This window comes from Schistocerca americana, chromosome 5, assembly GCF_021461395.2.
Source record: "Schistocerca americana isolate TAMUIC-IGC-003095 chromosome 5, iqSchAmer2.1, whole genome shotgun sequence".
NCBI classification, from domain to species: Eukaryota; Metazoa; Arthropoda; class Insecta; order Orthoptera; family Acrididae; genus Schistocerca; species Schistocerca americana.
In genome coordinates this window covers 626,546,277-626,562,137 of record NC_060123.1, presented here as the reverse complement: position 1 = coordinate 626,562,137, position 15,861 = coordinate 626,546,277, and positions in this window count along the sequence as shown.

Here is a 15,861-nt window from a genome sequence, read left to right as displayed (position 1 = left end):
ACTCAAACTGCGCCTCACAGTTGTGCGATAATAATCCGCTGAAGAGGCACTTGGGAGCGGCAGCACTTTGTACCAGTGGCTGAGCTCTCGGCAGGTGAAGCACCGCACGCGACCAGTGGCGAGCTGCCACACAGACACCGCCAAAGGCACAAATACTACTACTGCACCAGCCTGGCACCTCTCAGACAGCTCTCAGACTGTCTGAGCCGGTCTGCGAGGCCAAACACGCCACGGTCGGGGCTGCATTGCCAACGACCCTTCAGACGCCCCAGTCACACTCAAGTGAATTCAGGAATTCATTTCGTGATACAATTGCTGCTAACGAGTTTGGGATGTAGTGTAGTAGTTATATCTTTATTATACAGGGTAATATTCTTGTACCCTTTTTATTTAGTGAACTATTCAATATATCGAAACGAGGTTTTCGACGAATGGTAAAGCGGAGAGGGGCACGTAATTCTGTTTCATGTTTGATCCACTTAACTCTTGCATCAAACGAGATAGTCAAACAAATTCGGTTTTTGTATGTGGAGGAGGAGGAGGAGGAGGAGGAGGAGATTAACGTCCTGTCGACAACGAGGCCATTAAAGATGCAGCTTGTAATAAGCACGATATTTTTATATCATTGAATTTAGCATATTTCGTGACAGTACTCACTTTTCCGTGGATGTTTATAAGATGATATTTGACTTTTTGTGTTGGCTTCAGTCGTCTAGTGAAAGTATGATTCCATAGTGCTGTTCCGTCGGCTGCGGAAATGTCCTGGTTCAATGCGTTTGCCTCATTTTTGGTGCTTCAAATACCATTTCTCCGAATGTGCTTCCTTCTTGATGTTTATACAAAAAAAAAAAAGTAGTAGAATAACTCATTTTTGCCGGTCACTTGCAAAATATTATAATGGGGACCTGTACATTGTTCCACCGTCACACACGAGTGTTCACTCCCGACTGACTACGGTCAAAGACGACTCCAGCGTCAAAGACATTTCACACAACACACAAGCTTCCACTTGTAACCAGTCTCTTTGATATTATTCGTCACATCTACTAATATTAGTCAATATGCTGTCACTCTAGAACATATGAGCAAATTAGCACAAAATAAGGCAAATTACAATTCACAAAAAATATTCTGACAAAAATACAAGGAAACATTTACAACCTCCCTCATTAGACTTGGTATCGACAAATCCGGTAGAAAATAACACATCTTCCAGATCCATGACAAGTGCAAGCTCGGATTAGGGAAGGAAGGGAAAGGAAGTCGGCCGTGCCCATCAAAGGAATCATTCCGCATTTGTCTGAAGCGATTTAGGGAAATCACGGAAAAACTCAATCAGGATGGCCGGACGCGGGTTTGAACTGTGGTCCTCCCGAATGCGAGTCCAGTGTACTAACCACTGCGCTATATCTCTCGGTCCATTTTTTATATGGAACGATATACATTTTCTTAATGGCAAAGAAGTAGTAGTCCGAGATGCTACTCCAGGCGGGTGTAAAATGCATGTGCACAACGGAAAAATATTGGACACTAAAATGATGATTTGGCCCTGTCTGACTACTCCCTGAATCAGATCTTAGGATCTCTTAATGCTCTTTAACATATAAATTGCAACCTCAACTTAAATGCATGATTAAGGCAACTGATAAAATGATAAACGTTGTTTTTTATTATACGTTTATTGTATATTAAAAACAACTCTTAAATACAAATGTCTATATTCCCTAACTAAAATTTCTCATCAATTGCCCAGCTCTGCCCCTTTTTATGGCCACGCGATCTAACATAAATAAGGCGAAATGACTAACATCATCTATGTACCGAACACTAGAAGACACTACTTTCAAAGATGATCTTCGGTGGTGTGGAACCTCAGTGGAAATAAACTAACGTGATCACAGCTGTTTAGCTTCATAGCCCTAATAAGCCAGAGCAGTTAGCAATACCACCGTATGTACTGCGTCTGGTTCGTCGGAATGATCGTTCTCGTACACGTCTGCGACGTTCGAAGAACTCCAGCCACAAAATAAAACTCTTTCAAACAACTAGGACGGCATAAGACGGTCCTCGGACTGATACACTCTAATACTGTATTCTCCTCTCTGTGTTCTTCAGACAAGAAACGCGAACTCCCAGCCACAAGGACGGAGTTCAAATAACGTCTCAATGTAAGTATAGGCAGAGGAAGCGCTCTCAATTACTGAACGCTGCGTACTCAACGACGACTTCCAACCAGGAGATGAAGTCCAGAATCGTATAGGTTCGCAACAGTACAGTGCCTAACTGTTCTAACTATAAACTCTCCTGAGAGCAAAGACAGTTCTGAGCGCGTGGGGTTGATCTGTTATTCTGTTATTCCGCGCAACGGATTAATCTGAGATGTACCCTTTACCCTGTAGCTCCTGCAAGATGCAATTTCCACACCCACACCACTACAGAAGTCAGACAGACGCTCCTAACGTTCTAAAGAGAAATGCCTGAAAAACTTTCAGAAATAAATATCTTCTGGAGTCGTCCGCTGTAAGGAAATGACACAAAAATTCACAAAATTTCTTACGCAACTAGTGGGATACTTGGGTACTGGAGTAGTGCTAGTTCGTGTAAGGCAAACGTGAAACTAACGAAAGTTATTATTTATTTTGCAGAAGTTCTGAGAAATCACAATGACACTTTTAGTTATGAATTGAACAAGTTATATTCTGTTTTTTTTCGGAATGTGAAGTTACCTTTCAAAGATAGGATTCGCTAATGAAATTTCTACACAAAGTTTAAGATGCTTGTTGCCTTGGCAGAATGGCTGAGAGGCGCGCCTACTCAACTTGAATAATTATCCTTTAGAATGTTACTAGGTACGGTCGAGGCTGTCGCGTGTGAAATGCTGTGTACTGTTGTGGAGGAAATATGGGGCTCGCAATAGCTGTAGCGCACAATACCGTAAGCTGCGATGACTGCTGTCTGCGCCACTCGCTGCCGACAAATAAAATAACTCTCGTTATATCTGGATTGACCTTCGCCAATCAAACTCTCCCTATGCCTTGATGAAGTCAAGGATTCCTTATCGCCCGCCGGCCGGAGTGGCCGTGCGGTTCTAGGCGCTGCAGTCTGGAATCGAGCGACCGATACGGTCGCAGGTTCGAATCCTGCCTCGGGTATGGATGTGTGTGATGTCCTTAGGTTAGTTAAGTTTAATTAGTTCTAAGTTCTAGGCGACTGATGACCTCAGAAGTTAAGTCGCATAGTGCTCAGAGCCATTTGAACCATTTCAGCCTTATCGCTCCTAGTCTAACTATTGGCGTGGTACACCGGTCAGATAACCAGTCCACTGAGATGCTGTGGTGTCACCGCCAGACACCACACTTGCTAGGTGGTAGCCTTTAAATCGGCCGCGGTCCGTTAGTATACGTCGGACCCGCGTGTCGCCACTATCAGTGATTGCAGACCGAGCGCCGCCACACGGCAGCTCTAGAGAGACTTCCTAACACTCGCCCCAGTTGTACAGCCGACATTGCTAGCGATGGTTCACTGACAAATTACGCTCTCATTTGCCGAGACGATATTTAGCATAGCCTTCAGCTACGTCATTTGCTACCACCTAGCAAGGCGCCATTATCAATTGCTATTTATCTTGTGATGCATGTACCGTCAGACCGATGTTCACCAATTATGGATTAAAGTTAAGTATTCCAGAAGCTACGTACTATTTTTGCTACTATAAGACCTTGACCTGTTCCAGACCTCACGCCAGCCTGCGTGAGCTTAAACGCATGCTTTTCAGCTTCCTCTCCTAGTGGCTTGGCTGTCTTGCCAAGTCACAACAGTTTGGTGACGAGAATTCGAGTTCGTAACTATACTTTCTGATTTACTTGTGTAATGGCTTCGCCACAATCTCCAGATGTACTGTCCGAATCGCTTGCAGAATCAGCCGACGCAGGCCTTATTGGATGCCCTTGGACAGCTCGTCCAGGGTCAACGTGCAATGCAAAACGATTCGGCTGCCGCCGCTCCACCGCTCCCGCAGCCCCAACACGCAGTTGCACCACCTTTTCGTCCTTTCGATGCGGTACTGGGAAGCTGGACGGAGTGGTCACGCCAATGTGGATTCCATCTCGCCGCCTACAGAATTCAAGGTAACGAGCGGCAGCCTTTCTTATTATTGTGTGTCGGAGTGACCACGTACCATGTGATAGTGAAATTATTTCCCCGACGCGACGTAGCAACTCTGTCCTACGACGAAATTTTGTCTGCATTAGATGCTTATTTCAAAGAATCAGTCAATGTAGTTGCAAAAAGGTATACCATCTTTTGTACAAAACGTACGGCAGGTCAGACTAATAGGGAGTGGGTTGCGACTTTGCAAGGCCTTACTAGGGATTGTGCTTTTGAGTGTGAATGTGGACTTCCTTATTCAGATACTATGGTACGTGATGCAATTGCACAGAACGTTTCTGATGTTCGTATACGGGAACAGATTTTGAAACTAGTCAATCCCTCCCTTCAACAAGTTATGGACATACTGGATCGGCAAGACACACTTGACTTTTCTCAGGAATCATTTGAAACTTCACCAGCCGTGTGTCACATTAACCAGCCCGCCAGGCGAGCTACACGGAACAGTAAACAGCCCTCGCGCCTGTCCGCGCAGCTCCCGCCAAGCTCTCCGCCACGTGTGCCGTGCCAGCAAGCAAATGCAGTGCTGAAATCATGCCCGCGGTGTGCTACTAGACATTTGCGTGAGAATTGCCCGTCACCCCAGGCTATTTGCTTTTTCTGTAATAAAAAAGGACATGTTAAAAGTGTTTGCCAGCAAAAGCTCAGAATGGACACTCACAACCATTCCAGGCCCTTTGCTTCGCACCAGAATCGGAATCGAACCCAGAATACTCAGGCTTGTTAACCTTCGCCCATGGAAATTCATGTAGTTCATTCCACTCCGCCCAGTGGCACTCTCTCTAACGGTGACTGTGTTCGTCCCACGAATAATGTGCGTCGACATCGCCGGAAATCCCGTCAAGTCGCAAGTGATTCTGTACCAGTTTCAGTTCACGTTGCACGAGACAGTCACTCTTGTCGTCAGCAGGACATTAAACTTTTTGTAGACTTGGACATTAATGGGAACGTGATACCATTCCAGCTCGATACCGGAGCTGCAGTTTCACTGATCAATTACGACACGTCCAAACAGCTGGGCACACATCCGTTGTGTGCTGCAAATGTTAAGCTAACTACATATTCAGGTCACGGGCTCCCTGTGTTAGGACAGTGCAGCCTTCTTGCAACATACAAGGGACAAACAAAACTTGTGTCATTGTACGTCCTTCGTTCTTCTTCTGCAGTGAACTTGTTTGGTTTCGATTTGTTTCAGTTGTTTAACTTGTCTATAGTAAATCAGGTCCTATCAGTGAACCAGACTGTGCCTTCAGCCCGTGTTTCTCGTCTATGTGAAGACTGCGGACATTTTTGCACCGGGCCTTGGTTGTGCTAAGAACTATAAAGCACATTTGGAACTGAAAGTAAACGCCCAACTGAAATTTTTCAGAGCGCGCAATGTTCCCCATGCATTGCGTGATGAGGTCGCAAGAACATTAAACGATTTGGAATGACAAGGTGTAATTGAACGTGTGCACGCTTCTCTCTGGGCATCACCCTTAGTAGTTTTGCAAAAGCCTTCCAGAAAATTGAGACTTTGTGTGGACTTCAAGGCAACAGTGAATCCCCTACTAGTGACTGCAACTTTTCCTTTACCCCGCCCGGAAGCTCTTTTTGACAAACTGTGCCCGGGTAAATATTTTTCGAAGTTGGACCTAGCAGATGCGTACTTGCAAATACCGGTGGATGAAGAATCCCAGCACGTTTTGGTGGTTAACACGCATCTTGGTTTGTACTGATTCAAACGACTGCCATTCGGGTGTGCATCCGCCCCTGCATTGTTTCAGCAATATCTACAAACTGTTTGTGCCTCGGTCCCTACTGCAGCAAACTATCTGGACGATATTGTGATCTCCGGAAAGACGGAAGAAGAACATTTAGCCAATCTCAGAACATTATTTCGGGTCTTGCGACAAAATGGTCTTCGCTTGCGGAAGGACAACTGTGTGTTTTTTGCTCGGGACTTACCCTACCTGGGCCATGTACTCAATGCCCAAGGCATACATCCCAGTCCAGAGCACCTCCGTGCCATACAAGACTTGCCTTCGCCGCAGAATTGGAAGCAGCTACAGAGTGTACTGGGAACAATCAATTATTATCATCGCTATGTGCGCCACGCCTCTTCCATTTCAGCTCCGCTTCATCGCTTACGCCGTAAAGGTGTTCCGTTCGTCTGGACGACGGAATCCGAACGCGCCTTTTGCCAGTTCAAATCGGAGTTGCTTTCTAATACTTGCCTTACGCCATTCGATCCCCGGAAGCCCCTTTTGTTGATGGTGGATGCATCGGATTTCGGGATCGGTGCTGTGCTTGCGCACAAAGATGGTTCGCACGATCGACCTATTGCCTTTGCGTCCAAATTGCTCTCGTCTGCGCAAAGAAATTATTCACAGATAGAGAAAGAAGCTTTGGCTCTCGTATTTGGAGTTACAAAGTTTCATGATTTATTGTATGGTCGTCACTTTACCATCATCACCGACCACAAACCTATGACATCGCTTTTTCATCCGAACAATCCTGTACCTCCACGTACAGCGCAGAAATTCATTCGCTGGTCTATTTTCCTCTCGCAGTACCGCTACGATATCTTGTATCGGTCCACTGCTAAGCACGGAAACGCCGATACGTTGTCCCGTTTGCCTGTTGCTGAGGATAGAGCATTCGATTCCTCCGAACTCGCTTACATGTTCATTGATGCGGAAACTGATGACGTGGTCGAATCGTTTCCGATTGATTTTCGTCGTGTAGCTACAGCCACAGCTGCCGACCCTGTCCTTGCTCCCGTTCTGCGTTGTGTTGCTACGCAATGGCCCTTGTCAAAGTCATGGATCGAGGATCCGTTGGTTCGCCGATTTTTTGCTCACAAGGAGAGACTTTTTGTACGGCGTGGTGTTTTGCTGTTGCGTTCTGATAATGATCAGTCCAGGGTCTTGGTCCCACGTTCGTTACAGTCCTCTGTCTTACGGCTTCTCCACCACGGACATTGGGGTATAGTGAGAACGAAACAACTTGCTCGTCAGCACTGTACTTGGTTCGGAATCGATGCTGCGATTACGAATATGTGCTCTTCTTGCATGGCGTGTGCCAACCAACAATCCGCACCACCGCGGAAATTCTTTGCATGGCCAAAAGCCACTTCCCCTTGGCAATGCTGACACATCGATTTTGCTGGTCCATTCTGGAATGCTCGATGGTTGGTTGTGGTATATTCATTCAGTAATTTTCCTTTTGTTGTCCGGATGTCTTCCACAACGTCATCTGCCACCATCCAAGCGTTATCCGCTATCTTTTGCATTGAAGGTCTTCCACAGACTATTGTTTCCGACAATGGCCCGCAATTCATGTCCGCAGAATATCAGTCATTCTGCAAGGTCAATGGTATTCAATATCTGACGTCCGTGCCGTTTTCGCCACGGTCAAACGGTGCCGCTGACCGATTGGTCAGGACTTTCAAGTCACAGATGTTGAAGTTGAAAGAGTCGCATTCTCGGGAGGACGCGTTATTGCTCTTTTTGTCCTCATATCACTCTCAGCCCCGAGATGGTCGCTCGCCGGCTGAGTTGTTGCACGTTCGCCCTCATCGCACCTTGATGTCTTTGCTACATCCGCCGCATCAGGTTCCTGTGCAGCGGCAGACACCTGCTTTTGCCCCAGGCGACGTTGTCTACTACCGCAACTACCGAGGTTCACGGCGTTGGCTCGATGGGCGCCTTCTTCGTTGCCTCGGCCGCGCTATGTATCTGCTTTTGGGGGCCTCTGGTGAGGTGCGTCGGCATCTCAATCAGCTGCGCCTCTGTCGTCGCACGAGATCTGCCGCTCCCCGTCTGCTTTCAGCGACGGTGCCGTCCGGTCAGCGCCCTGGGGACCCATCTACTGGCTCGCCTCAGCCCTAGGTGTTACCGACGATGCCTTCCAGTTTGCGACGCGCCGCCGCCTGTTCTCCCGCCGGCGACGCCCGCAGTGGACGCGTCGCTGCAACCTCCGGGCGCCTCCCTGGGTCACGCGCCGCCGATCGCTTCCCGTGACCCGTTGTCCTCCGCCATGGACTTCTTGCCCACTCCGGACCACATGGCGTCTTCGCCCGTCGGGTGCCCCGACCCGATGGAGGTCGACCCTTCGGCGCCTCCTGTCTCTTTACGGGCGCATACACCGCATGTTGGCGTGCACCCTGGACTAGGTTTTCAGGCGTTTTCTAGCTCCCCTTGGACCGAATGGCAGGGTGCGGGTGGCACAGCCTCGCCTGTTGTTAGGCTCCCCACTTCGTCGCATACGTCAACATGGGGTCCTCCCCACGGGGGGCGGAAGCCTTATAACACAACCGTTCGCCGATTTGCTGGGGAGGAATGTGGTGTCACCGCCAGACACCACACTTGCTACGTGGTAGCCTTTAAATCGGCCGCGGTCCGTTAGTATACGTCGGACCCGCGTGCCGCCACTATCAGTGATTGCAGACCGAGCGCCGCCACACGGCAGGTCTAGAGAGACTTCCTAGCACTCGCCCCAGTTGTACAGCCGACATTGCTAGCGATGGTTCACTGACAAATTACGCTCTCATTTGCCGAGACGATATTTAGCATAGCCTTCAGCTACGTCATTTGCTACGACCTAGCAAGGCGCCATTATCATTTGCTATTTCTCTTGTGATGCATGTACCGTCAGACCGATGTTCACGAATTATGGATTAAAGTTAAGTACTCCAGAAGCTACGTACTATTTTTGCTACTATAAGACCATGACCTGTTCCAGGCCTCATGCCAGCCTGCGTGAGCTTAAACGCATGCTTTTCGGCTTCCTCTCCTAGTGGCTTGGCTGTCTTGCCAAGTCACAACAGATGCCACTCAAAATTCGTTTGCAGGCGTTTACCTATTACTCTGTCTGTTCACACTGCACAATGAGTGTCGGCCAACACAGTGAACAACGCTTAATCGCAAGGACTCAATATAGAGTCGCCCTTTGATTCGCTCTCGACAGAGGTGCTCTCCCAGTGAAGTACTGAGGAGAGACTTGTTCCTCGCTCTTTCGAGTACACGTAGGAGCGCACACGCTCTTGTTACGTGTTCTCGCTCCAAGAGCGACAACGGAACTGCGCCTCTCCATGCCAGACCTTTTGGTCTCTTCCATTATTCTTTCAGCTCAAGGGGTCAGAAAAATCGTCTGCCAATCAGCATTGTTTTTCTAAAGCGGGAGAATGACGTTTCGTTTAAGACAACCAATCCGGAAGCTTGTAGCTTTGGCGTTTGGCGTTTGCTGTCTCCCTGTGAAAATCTCTGAAACTGCGTGCTATGTGTAAAGAATGCGTAGACTGGCCGCTCCCACACAATGTAGCGGTATTTGCTTTTAAGCCAAACACGGGGTTGTTCTCCCCTTTCCACTCGGGCCCCAGGCTGTCCGCTACGGGCAGTCACTGGCCGACATGGGCTGGGTCGTCCTCTGAAGGGCCTGGCGTCCCGTTGTGCGGCCTCTCTCCCGAACTAAAAGTCTCTGTGATCGTCGTGTCTGGAACGTACGTGTGCACGCCAGCCTCGAGTATATCAACCACAGTGCGCTCACTTGTAAATTGCATATCGTATACATGAATTTACACAACATTGACTTTATCTTATCGAGTTTGGGTTCGAATGAAGCGCCTTGATGTGCGGAACATGATTGTGAGGGCGGAATATGTAAGCAATGAAGGTCAGGAGACCGCGACGTTTTACACAGTTAAGTCCGTGTGTACCTACAAAAGCTGATATCGTGCGACCATCACACACGGGCACTCACAACGGAAGACCTCTCCACCGCTGGCTTCCCAGCAAGGCTCAGCTCCCCACCATCGTAATTCCGAAAACGAATCATATTCCCGAAACCACGGGATATTCTCCCTCTATACAGATTCTTCTGAACGCCGACCAACCATATTTTAGTCTTTTGTCGTCCAGCGCGGAAAGGTTCGGAGGGAATACCTATACTCGTACAATGGAACGCTTCTGAGTAAAAATCCTTGGAAATAACCCAGCCTGCGTGGTTTCCGAGGTGACGCTTCCTCGTTCCTCTCAGTTGCGTCCAAGATTTGCAGAGTTCTCGGTTATCCTTTTGGTCTGGCTACAACACCGGCCCTTCTGCGACTCTATTGTGCTCCAGCGCTCAGGTGCTACTTCCTGTGTTTAAGCAGGACCAACACACCTGTGTGGGCCTTCCACTCAGGGCTTGAGTTCCGCCTTCCGTTTCATTGCCACTGTCGTTCCAACCTCTACTAGTGTAGGCAATCATTCATTACGCCGTTTTGCTAATAAAGACACTCCGTCACCTTTCATGCAAAAGCGTTAACAATTATTTGCAAGGCGTAGATGACAATGTCAGTCTTCTGTAAATATTCATATGTACGATGTACACCCTATCAAATAATAGGTACTTGTGGTTGTAGATCACGGCAAAGCATGTAGATCAGAGCTTGTAAGGTCCGAAATTATAGCCACCTTACAGTAACTATGTTTTTCAGGACTATATTACCTTGTATTTTAAAGTTTTTGATCATTTTTAACTATGAATGTCTTAAAAAATAACAACTCCTAACGACCGTATAACGCGTGATAGTGTGGTGTCACCGCCAGACACCACACTTGCTAGGTGGTAGCCTTTAAATCGGCCGCGGTCCATTAGTATACGCCGGACCCGCGTGTCGCCACTGTCAGTAATTGCAGACCGAGCGCCACAACAAGGCAGGTCTAGAAAGACTTACTAGCACTCGCCCCAGTTGTACAGCCGACCTTCATAGCAATGGTTCACTGACAAATACGCTCTCATTTGCCGAGACGATAGTTAGCATAGCCTTCAGCTACATTTGCTACGACCTAGCAAGGCGCCATAGCTTTGATAATTAATATTGTGAAGCATGTATCATAAAGAGCGATGTTCTACAAATGTGGATTAAAGTTAAGTATTACAGCAACTGCGTCCATTTTCTAAGTTCTCATTTCCTTTTAACTGTTCCAGACCTCACGCCAATCTGCGTGAGCTTAACGCGTGCCTTTCGGCTTCCTCTCGTTGTGACTTGGCTGTCTTGCTAAGTCACAACAGATAGTATGTAAGTTAGACGCAATGTAAAGTCAAGTCCCAACTTTCTAGTCATAGAAGGCATCAGTTCGGTCCGAGATTCGCTCTAATGCCACCTCGAACACCGGTTTCGTAATACCGACCCAGCAGCAGAGTTTCCACTGGCACCGTGTACACTTCTGTGCTGTATACGGCGTGGAAGACATTCAAGGCCCTGTTCTATCAATCTGTCGAAATTAACACGTGTTAATGTGGTGTTCTCAGTCATTTCCCATAATTATACGGGAGTCAGATATTTAAACATGCTTATCTGGTTTCCTATCACTTACAGGTGCTCTGCGGTCCTAGTCAGTTTAATAATGGACAACCGCTTTCAGCGTGCTATCTGTTTCTATCTTGACGATAAGAGATGGGAATTGGCTCTAAGTAGTCACTTTGCCGCGCCATGACTGTTTAAGACACCTGTGAGCAGACAGCTCTCACTAACAGATGGCGCCTTACAGTAATATACGTCTGTTTTCAAACTATTATAATTCTGCAATGTTTTCATTCTTTGTACAGATCATCTGAAGATACATCTCTACTGATGCGAAACCAGTAGTGACTTTCTAATAAAAGTATTTTTACAGCCAGTGCAGAAATTTTATTCGCCATGTGGATTTTGGCTGCGGCTGCTCGACCTCTGAAATAATAGTAGTAAATGACTACAGCCTCTTTTCCGGCAGTTCTCAGTGGGCACACATCTTACTATAATTTCTGTGTTGATCCATAGTGGATACGGGACACCGGCTGGTCAAATATTTACAACAGAAAAGTCGCCAAACAGTGGTATGATCTCAGAACTTATTTTGTTTATACGGTCACGTATCATTAACGCTACCTTCAGACCCCTGTATGTTAAAAACGAGTATAAATGTAGTAAACATCAAGGTATACCACAGTTGACATTACAGAAAATGAAGCGTAATAATAAAAGTCCTTAAAACCCACAAAAAGCAATTTTCAGCGTTAAGACACCTATCTGTGCACATACAGCACAAAAAAAAAAAAAAAAAAAAATGGTTCAAATGGCTCTGAGCACTATGGGACTCGACTTCTAAGGTCATCAGTCTCCTAGAACTTAGAACTACTTAAACCTAACTAACCTAAGGACAGCACACACATCCATGCCCGAGGCAGGGTTCCAACCTACGACCGTAGCGGTCACACGGTTCCAGACTGTAGCGCCTAGAACCGCTCGGCCACCCCGGCCGGCCAGCACAACAAAGCAGAATATGTACACATACTGGTTGGCATCGAACCTAAATATTTTGACATTACGGAGTTGCAACAGGTAATGCCAAACATTGCGAAAAAGCAAAAATAGCCAAAATAGAAAATCAGAAGCACAAACGACTAAAGGTTGTCTAGTTTTTTTTCTGTCCTCTTTTTTATTATTTTCATGCATATTTTATATTTTTATTTATATTTTTTAATACATAAAAAGCCTACAATATTCTTATGGATGAGAAACACCCTAGTTCTTGGAAAAACCTATTCCCATTCAAAGCAAAAAGTCGTGAAATAATCTAAGAAGTGTGAAGACCAGTGGCAAAAGAGATTTCGGGAAGGGCGCACATCACCGCAAGACGATCGGCACCTAGGACAAACCCATTATCCCTAATGCGATGAGGTGGGTTGACGGCCTTATCAGGGGGTGACCGACGAATCACGAATTTCTGGTTCAGGTCGGAATTAGCCATGGCTTCGCGCATGCCGTCATCAAAGACCACTTGTATTACCGCAAAATTTGCGTGCGGTAGGCGCCACATCATCTGACGGAGGGATAAAAATGTCGTCAGAGTGGCGTCAAGTCTGAGACATCTGCTGCGGTATCACGAGGAAGCGCACGCGTTTCTGTCCCGTATCGTCGCAGGGGGAGAAACGATGTACCAGCATTTCGAGACAGCCCAAACGGCGAAGCCAACAGTGATAACATCCCACATCTACTCCGGCAAAGAAACCCGAGGCTGTTCACACAAATTCCGGTAAGGTCATGGTGACCTTCCTTCTTCGACTGGGGGTGGGGCTCTGCTCGTCGAGATCCTCGATCAGCGCGCAGCGCTGTGAAGACACTTTGCAGAAGCTGCGACGCACCATAAAGTGAAAACGCCCAGGAAAGTCGGACGGAATTATCCTCTTGCACAATAGCTGCCAATCATACGCAGGCTAAGCTTCAGCGATTTGGTTGGGAAACACTGCAACATGCTCCACACAGCTAGGATCTTTCATTTTGTGATTTTCACACCTTTAGCATCCTAAAGAAAGACATGCGTGGACGTCGGTTGCAGTCGGAAGAGGAAGTGCAAGAGTGTGTGCGGTTGTGGATCCCTCAGCGGCCGACAGCTTTCTACGAAACAGAACTCGATCGACTCCATTCCCAGTGGGGTAAATGTCTTAACGCATGCGGTGGTTACTTTTGAATGGAACCATGGCGTTCGGTTTTCATTTGACTGCCCCTCATTCTTCGCTTTTCATCATACTGTTGCTTTAAACGTGCCCTCAATCAGGTGGCATATTCGTGATTAATTGTGTGGTTTATAACAAGAAGGAACAGAATCGTTGTACTTCTAGACTGATGCGGTTCAAAGCAGTGAGATTAGTTAATTAAACAGTCAAAAGGGCAAGTGACCTACCAAGCACTCTTTGCTCTGTCCCACCTACAATACGATCCTATGACGAAATATGCCATCTGTGTTGGATTTTCTTGTGTGTTGACAGAACCCTGGGATGACCCCAGAATGACATGCAAGACTCGACAATAACTTTTTTAATGTGCTTGTTTCATGAATGAATTACGTTTCCTTAAGATTCTTCCAATGAATTTCAACCTGGCCTCTACTTTTAATACAACTGCTTTTAGATAGCTACGAAGGGTTATTCTCAGATATTTTGCGGTGGTTACTGTTTCCAGTGATTACTTGCCATTGATGTACTACATCGGTCCCTGTACTCATTTTCAATCCCCTGCGAGGCTCCCTGCATTTCGTTAAAAGTTTTTCTGCGTTGCGACCTACCTACAAACATTATTGTGCCCGCCCGTCTAGCCGTGCAGTCTAACGCGCTGCTTCCCGAGCGGGAAGATCTGCCGGTGCACGGCACAAATCCGCCCGGCGGATTAGTGTCGAGATCCGGTGAACCGGCCAGTCTGTGAATGGTTTTCAAGGCGGTTTTCCATCTACCTGGGCGAATGCGGGGTGGTTCCCCTTATTCAGCCTCAATTACACTATGTCGGCGATTGCTGCGCGAACAATGTCTCCAAGTAAGCGTACACTATTACTACCTTACCACGCAAACATTTGGGATTACACTCGTCTGCTATGAGACGTTCCCGGGTGGGGTGGGGGGTGGGGGGTGGGGGGCAGTGGAGGCCGAACCGCACAGTAACCCTGGGTTCGGTGTGGGGTTCGATGAGGTGGGTGGACTGCTGTGGCGTGTTGTGGGGTTGTGAACCACTGGGAGCTAGGGCGGGACGAAGCCTCTCCGTCGTTTCTAGGTCCCCAATTTAATACTCAATGCACAACATCACTGTGCGTCAACAGCGCTACAGAGTTCCCGGAGGTATCAGCTACATTCTTTATATTCTGAACAGAAACAGTCCTGAAACGCTCCCCTGTTCCGTTAATAACGACTTCGTGTCTTCCTGCTATAAGCGAATCCCGAATTCAGTGACAAATCTGGTCCCATACTTTGTAAGCTTGGATTTTGGCCACTAAGTGGCAGTGCGGAACTGTATCAAACCACCGACGTGGTGTAATTGCTTCTCAAGATCCTTGTACTTCTATTTTCCTTAGTTGTCTGGAGCGCGTACCTTTCCTTATTTCCTGCATGAATTTACTGTTGTTTTACGTTCGAATTTTTCCACGAAAATACTAGTGTGGGGTACTGAATTCCCATACATTAAATTTGACACTGTAGTTTTCCAATGTTTCACTTCTTATCACCACACTTCAGAAGACAGTCATCGAAAAATCGTGCCAAGAAAATTATTTGATCTGTTTGCTTATGTCTGAAACAGCATCAGAGCAATGATACCTTAAACCTTGCTGTATCTTTATATCATTGTTTTAATACCCCGTCTCCATCCCCCTCCCCCTCCGATTCCTTCAATCTGGCAGATTACCCATGATGAACTGTGCTATAATATAATGGGAATGGATTGCACTCGTAGATTGGCATGGTTCAATACAAATGATGTTTGTTAATCAATTAAATAAGTAAAACGATAGCAGCCATCCATAATGGCTCCTCCTCGACAGGATTTCTTTTCTTTATGATCAAACGGACAGCAGCCTTCCAAGGTCTAGTTTGACAAGGGCGAAGAGGTTTTTGATCGTGGCCTTTCAATAGGAATCATCCCAAGTCCGTGGAAAACAGGTTGGAAGATGGAGACTTGAGCCTCCATGTTCCCGAATACAAGGACATCCTGCCAACAAGAGAGGATAGCCTCATCAGGTTTATCGTAGTGTACCTTTGCGTTTTCTTTACATATTTTTGGAAAGAAGGTACTACAAAATGTAGAAAGTTATCGTACGGTTGTAAAATTCAATGAAATGTTCTCTGATTTCTGGCCACCACTTTTCGACCAAGTACTCTCGGCCACTCTAGAGTGTCCTAAAGGTCGGAGTCAGTACTTCTCAC